The sequence below is a fragment of the Myotis lucifugus genome, unplaced genomic scaffold (assembly GCF_000147115.1).
Source record: "Myotis lucifugus unplaced genomic scaffold, Myoluc2.0 scaffold_1192, whole genome shotgun sequence".
NCBI classification, from domain to species: domain Eukaryota; kingdom Metazoa; phylum Chordata; class Mammalia; order Chiroptera; family Vespertilionidae; genus Myotis; species Myotis lucifugus.
Genome location: NW_005872240.1, coordinates 1 through 7,565, shown reverse-complemented (window position 1 = coordinate 7,565; position 7,565 = coordinate 1). Strand labels below are relative to the sequence as shown.

Below are 7,565 nucleotides of genomic sequence, written 5' to 3'. Positions count from 1 at the left end.
GACACATGAATAAACAAGTGGAAAATCAATTTCCTCTCCCTCTCACTGGTCCCTCTCCCTCTGCTTCTCCCTCTTTCTCTCCCTCTCCCTTCCAATCTCTTTTTAAACAACAAAAGCAAAAGGGCCCTTGCCGGTTTGGCTCAGTGGATGGAGTGTAAGCCTGTGGACCACGAAGCCTCCCGGATTCGATTCTGTTCAAGGACACATGCCTGGGTTGCAGGCTAGATCCCCAGTGTGGGGTGTGCAGGAGGCAGCTGACCGGTGATCCTCTCTCATTGTGGATGTACTATCACTCTCTCCCTCTCCCTTCCTCTCCGAAATCAATAAATATATATTTTAAAACACACACAGACACACAGACACACAGACACACACACACACACACACACACCAAGGACACAAAGATATTAATCCATCTCCGTGTAGTAAAACGTATACTTCTACAATGTTTTGCACATGCATTTTGTTCTATCCTAACGGGGAAGTTAAAACCTGGGATGTGGGGAGGAAGAGAGAGGGTTAAAGAGAGGGATTGACCTTTGCTGTTTCAAAATGGCGGGTGCCGCCCTAACTGTTTTGGCTCAGTGGACCGAGCACCATCCTGCGGACTAAAGGTTCACAGGTTCGATTCTGGTCAAGGGCATATACCTTGGTTGTGGGCATATCCCCAGTAGGAGATGCGCCCGAGGCAGCTGATTGAGATTTCTCTACCTTTGAGGTTTCTAATTCTCTACCCCTCTTTTTTCCACTTTGAACAAAAATCAATAAAATATATTTAAAAAACAAAATGGCATCTCCCAAGTTCCTGGGGCCAACATGGCGGGAAGTATGCCAGGGTCACCCACATCACGGGACAGGCCATGAACACTAAGGTAGAGATCCACCTCATGCGCCGCATCCAACTGCCAGATGGTGAAATCTTCCGCAACTTCAACGAGCTCTCCAGCGAGGTCCAGTAGATTGGCGAGCAGGTGATCTGGGAGCAGCAGCAGCAGCAGCAAGAACACGGGACTGAGGAAAGCCAGGGCCATGGCTGGCAGGACCCTGCCCAGCCTAGCGTCCGGGAGTCCAGAGCTGCAGTTTTGGAGGAACAGCCGGTTCCGTTTGTTCTGCCTGTGGGTGTGGGCTCAGAAGACAAGAATTACCTCCGAACCCACAGGATGTGTTTCTATAGCGATAGTAGAAACCATTAATGTTAACTTCCCTATGTTCGTCTTCGCCAGGTGCTGCCCTGGAGTCTTCATCCTGGTCGATGAGAACCACTCGGGTTCATCAGGCTGGAGGCAAAATACTTCATCCTGTTTGGCAGAGTCCAGAAATCCTTCCAGAATGTGGAGGCACCGTCCCTGCAGGCCTTCCTGGAGATGCTCTCGAATATTCAGTCTGGGCCACTTAGGAGGAGCAGCTTGCATGCACTTTGAAGATTTGACATTCTGAACTGGTTTAAAAAAAAACCCAAAACCAAAACCAAAGCCAAAAATACTCATTTTAAAATTGAATAATAAAAAAATAAAGAAAATAAATCTCCTTAAAAAAATCCTTCTTCAAAAAAAAATCTTAAAAACAAACAAACAAACAAATAATCTCCTTCGAAATGACATCGGTCCAGCTTTTGGGCTGGGGCATGATCATCCCATCCATCCAGAGAGGGAGAATGGGGCGGGGGAAGGGGGTAAGGGACAGGGTGACCCCGGGCTGGATGCTTACAACTCCATGAGGGGCACCAAGCATTTGGACGCCAAGTAGGACTCTTACACCCGATGAGGGGCACCAAGCAGTTGGATCCCAGAAGGGTGCTTACAATTCGATGAGGGAAACCGAGGAGCTGGACGTCCAGAAGAACGCTTGCAGCTCCATGAGGGACAACGAGGAGATGGATCCCCTGCTGGACGATTACGATGCGATGATGGACACCAGCTAAAGCACCAGCAAGTCAGTGTGTGCGAGGATTGCCAGGGGCCTATGGCCAATGATGGAATTGTTTCTTCAGTTTTGAAATAGGATTTAAAACTCCTGTAAAGAGTTTTCGTTAACTTTTATTTGATGAAATAATTCTGAAAAAGACCTGTTTTGTACCGAGTCATTTTTGGGATTCATTTTACTAGTTGCTCTTTTCACCTTGGCTATAATCTACAGAAACGGGTGTAGGAAAAACAAACAAACAAACAAACAAACAAAAAAACTCATTCCCTCTGATAAAACAACAACAACAAAAAACCCTCCTCAGAAAAAAGGTTGATCCAGCCTTTCAAATTTCTGAGGATTTGGCAAGGCCAGATGGCCAGGCCTGGACTTGGTCTCTGGGCGGGGGCCTGAACATCCATCCACAGAGTGAGCCGGATGTGTGTGGGGTGGGGGTGTGTGGGGGTGGGGTGGGCGTCTGTCGATCAGATGGACAGGCCAGGACGTAATCTTTGGCTGTGGATTACAGAATTTGGGTGGACTGGGCAGGGGTCTGGGACAAAGAGCCCGTCCCGTCCTCTGCTGGTCGAGAAGTATCAATGCAAGCCCCCCTCCTGCAACCTCCTGTTGGGAAAGCACAGACAGTTGACTGGACTTCCCCATTTCTGGCGAGACCTGAGGCCTGAAGGACATGCAGGTGGTGTTGTCTTTGAGAAGGCAGGCGCTGAAGGGTATTCATGGAAGCCGAAGGACCGTTCAAAGCAAGGAGTGTCCGTGCGTGACTTCCGATGTACATGCACAGAAGCACGCGCTCGCGCACACACACTCCCACACCCACACCTACACACCTATCCCCCAAACCCGCCTTATCCCCGCGTCCCCTAGCCACACACATGGGAGCACAAGGTCCGCTAACAAGATATCTGCTGAGTGAGGCAAGCCTAGGAGATTTTCCGTGGATTTGTTTCCTTTTAGCCTGTCCTGGGCCCACCGGAGCTTGTCTAAGTATGTATTGTCCCGTCTTCAACAGAGAAAAAACGGCGATGCCGTCCCGCAAGGCATGGAGACGGAGCACTGCGGGCCTACTTGGGCACCTGCCCTGTCTCCAAGTCCTCCCTAAGCCCCGTGGATCGCTTGGGAGGGCCAGTGGCGCCCTCTACTGGTCCTGGAGCGCCAATGCAAGCCTCCTCCCCTCAACTTGATGCCCAACAGGTGACTTCAGTCCTGGGGGCGGCTGATTGGTCGATCGGGCGGCTGATTTGGCTCCTCCCACCAGGTCTGGGGCTATAAAAGAACGCAGGGCCTTCTTTGCAGAGCTTCTGGGCCCTAGGCTTGTGGTCGTGGTCGTTGTCCTCGTTCTCCAAGGGAGCTTTCAGGAGAGAGGTCTCGCCAAGACCCGGTCCCGGGACATAGAAGCTGCTAGAGCACCTGGCTAGAGCCTGGCTGGGCTGCTGATCCACTGAACGCTGTCTCGGTGTCATTTCTTCTTCACTGACTCGTCCACACCCTTGGGAACCCCTGGGCCTGGACCCCAACATCTGGTGCCCGTACAGGAACAGCTCCGGCGCCCCACGGGATGTGAAGGACCGGCGTGCCTCCGCACAGGCTTGATCCGAGGCTGATTCGGGGCCGCCATGGCCGACAAAATCCACAAGTCACTGGACGACATCATTAGGCTGGAGCGGAGCCAGCGGAGCGGCCATGGCTGGTGCCGCAGCCATGGCGGGAGCAGTGGCAGGGGCAGGGACCGAGGCTGGGACCGAGGCCTGGCTGGCTCCCAGGGAGGTCGAGGTGGCAGAGTGCAGGCCGCCGCACCAGAGAGCCGGGGCGGCGGGTCGTTCCGGAACAGGGCGGCCCTCGGCCGAGGCAGGAACCAGCCGGTGTCCTACAGCAGGCCATGTCCACTTCCCGAGGAGTGGCAACACGACGACTTCCGCAGGGCCTTCTGCATGGGCGCTGGCATGATGACCTGGGGGAAGCTGCTGTTGTCCAACCTGGACTTCGGAGTGTCCTCGTGCGCCTTCTGGAGCCCTCTCAAGGAATGAGATAGTTCTTGTAGCAAGAAAGTCAGCTTTAAGGTTAGGAATGATAGGGGGTGGCCTGCTAAATATGATAGGATAGCCACCAAGTCCCCGCCAGTTTCCATGGTTCCTTTCTACCTGCCCTGAACTCTGGGGTCTATAAGCATGATGTAATTTCCAATTTGCCCCAATAGCCCTGGTTACTACCTGCGTTACTTGGGCCCTTTTTGGCAGAGGAGCAACCAGGCCTCTTTCAAGGGAGATCACTAGAAGGAGATATCAGCCCCTCCTTTGCTAGCAGCAACAGGTACCAAACCCTTTCAGTACATTTGACCAGCTTCATTCCCACACATCTTTACAGATTCCAGGGTCCATTGTGTTACTTTTATCAGCAAGCCAAATGACACTGGCCCGTATTATCTAATTCAGCACAGGCAGGGGGAAGGGCCCATTAAATCTTTGCCTTGAGGAACTGTGAGCCCCACCCTAAAATGTCCCAATCAGACTAGGAAAGCCACTAATACCTTTTAAATTTACCCCAGAATTCCAAAATCCCAACCCAGCACAGAATATCACATAGCAAATCAAAGTTCCCAGCAAACAAACAGACAGAGATGTTTACAAACATCAAATATACATTTATACTTACACCTTTTCAGTGAACAAGTATCTTTACAGTCTTGGGCTCTTGAGCAGATAAAAGGTACACCGCCCCCAGGTCCCCTGATGGGGGCCTGACAGGAACAGATGTGGAGGCCTTTCTTTCCCACATCACAGGACAGGATTCTTGACCTATGTCTCATTCAGATAGAAACAGTTTTCATCACAAACAAACAAATCCAAAACCAAAACCCAAGAAAATCAAGGCCAGAAGTACCCTCTGATGTTTCAGGGGTACCAAGGAAGGAGAAGTTAGGCAGTGTCCAGGCCTTCTCACAATCCACCACCAGTGACCAGTTCCAGCTTACTGGCCTATTATTTATTCAACATTTCTCTTTCCTTCCATCACACCAAAGCCATGCTTTCCAGTTAGTTAGAACTTTAGCCTTAATTTCTAGGTGACATGTAAGTAATTAACATTCCTCAGATTAACAATACATTCAAAGTGTTTATTTTAAGAGACACAGAAATATCACTAAACAATTTTAAAAAAACAAAGATACATATTTAAGCAATAAGGACAGATCAATTTACAGAAGCAGAGATAGCACGCAATCCAAACCACAGCTGTGGGTAAACACATAATCTAGAACCTAGGTTAAACGTAGGCATATCCAGGGTCTCCTGAACACCTCGTTGCAAGTTAGCTGGAGCCCTCCTGACCCTGGGACAGCTGCACTGTCCCTCCCAGGCAAAGGAAAAATATGCCCTTTAAGATCAGTTTGAAACCACAGTTTCTATCTGACTTTAGAGATTGGATTGCTGCTATCAGTCCCCTTTAAAGTCTTTGACATAACCTTTAATTGTTTTTAGTTTAAGGAAAGCAGGGTGTTCTAGATTTAAGAGATTAGCTTAAAAACAAATCTGCGAGGCAAGCACACTTCCTGCCCCATCCACATTTCTGCAGAAAAACTCTGCCTTAAGGCTCCAGCCCTGACTAAATCAGAGAGAGGGGCCTTTGCTGTTTCAAGATGGTGGCCCCCAGCAGAGCGGCAATTCATGTGGCTGACCTGGCAGATGCCAAGTCATGCAAACCAAAATCGTGGCTGTACCAATAAGCAAAGGCATTTAGTTACCACAATTACACAATTTTTCCCGATTCAATCCTAACCTTAAACTTTTAGCAGGCAAGTTAAATATTCAGTATTTTTCAATATTACTGTCAAGTGGCTCTGGAAAACCAAATTTGAGCCTTGCAAAGCAGGTTCTGGCCTACCTGGTTTTTACAGATGCTATAGGCAGGAGGGACTATCTCCTTCCTCCATTAAGAAAAGCTTTCTTAATTAACAAAGGACCATTTTTTCCCTTGTAAAAACTGTTCTTTATTATGGAAATGCAAATCCTGCTGCTAGAATCTAGCTAGAATATATTTTTTCCAAGGGTAAATGATTAGTATTGTGATGTATCCTCCACATCTGCAAGGAGATTCCAGCTCAAAACTTTATCCAAAATCGATTGGTGCACACGTTAGGTTTTAGCCAGCTTTTCTCCTTACATGTGCACAGAAATCCCAGAAGCATTTACTTGGGAAGGGGGTGACCTGTTTTCACAGATCATTACTCAGATGCCCACCTGACCTAAGTCGTGGAGCCACACAAAGGAGGGGAGAAGGCAGGCCCCCTCCCTCCACACTCACACACTATCACCAGACATTCACTCAGAGTTTAAATAATAACAACTTCCCAACTCCTGAGGGAGCTCTACAGCCTCCCCCAATCTCCTTGAAATGATCAATCACAATACCCGAAGGAGCAGTCTGAGTCCGTCCCATAACATCCGTCCAGTAAGTCCACAGAAAACAAAAACACAGACAGACAAACAGGGCCCCAAAGAACAGCCTTCCAACTCCATGGAAGCAACTAGAGGATGGCGTTACGCCAAACCGGCGGGAGCGACCCGCCTCGTCTCAGATTCCTGAGGGGAATACACATCCCTCGTGGGGAGAATACACATTCCTCGTGGGGAGCAGAACGTCTTCTAACTCTCCCCCGCCTGTGGTCGTTCACGGCGCGTCCGCCTGGACCCCTCAGGCACAGATTCCAGAAGTGAGCTCACACAGGACAGATAAAGAACAAGTCCTTGAACAGAGGCAGTAGAAAACTACCTAGGAATGCTTCTCTTCTACCTTTTTTTTAAAAGATAGGCCAGATTTGAACCCTTAGCCAGTCCGAGTTTTGACGGTGAGTACCATCTAGAAGCCATTCCTCCAGATACAGGATGAGTCCCTTAGAGATAACATATATCACACAGAACAGAATACACAACACACAGACACTTACCGCGGCCAGTCAGACTCTTCGAACTGGGGGGTCCCTGGATGGTCTTGGGAACCCCGGGCGAGCCCCCAAATGTTATGCCCAGATTTCAAGATCCCCAAGAAACCAACAGGGAGCCAGCAGTCCGATGCAAAAGCATAAGAGTCTGTATTTCAAGCTAGCTTGAGCTCCCAGTCCACCAGACTCACCGACACATCGGCTAGCCAAGTGGCCAAGAGAGAGAACCCCACCTAGAGACGGGTTTTAAAGGGGGGGTTGGAGTAAGGGGAGGAGAAAGGACTGTGCTCTGCCGATTGGCCAGGCGGAAGTCGATGTCTTGTTCCTGGGTGTGGCTAGCAGAGTCTTAGACTTCTGGGAAGAAGCTCCTTGCCAAGCACGTGGCCAAGGTAAGATGGAGGACGTAGCCCTTACCCTGGGGCAAGATGGAGGATGTAGCCTTTACCCTGGGGCAAGGTGGAGGGCCTAGCCCTCGCCCTTTCATGCATCATCAAGCATTTAATTGAGATTCAGTCACATACTTTCTTTGGATCTAGAGACGAATAATTTATTTTCACTAGATCAGGGGCCTGTGAGAACATTGGTAATTAAGCACAGAATTAAGAGAAAACTAACCCATTTACTGTATTCAACAAGGACCTCTTCTGTAATTCTGGAAGACTGTGCAAACTGACATGTAGTAGAGGAAGGAGCCAAATAAAACTTATCA

At 49.3% G+C, this 7,565-nt stretch overlaps 1 pseudogene; it reads left to right on the top strand.

Annotated features, from left to right (window-relative positions):
• LOC102422461 overlaps positions 1-959 on the top strand; it is a 57,390-nt pseudogene extending 56,431 nt beyond the window's left edge.
• Positions 960-7,565: the final 6,606 nt, after the last annotated feature.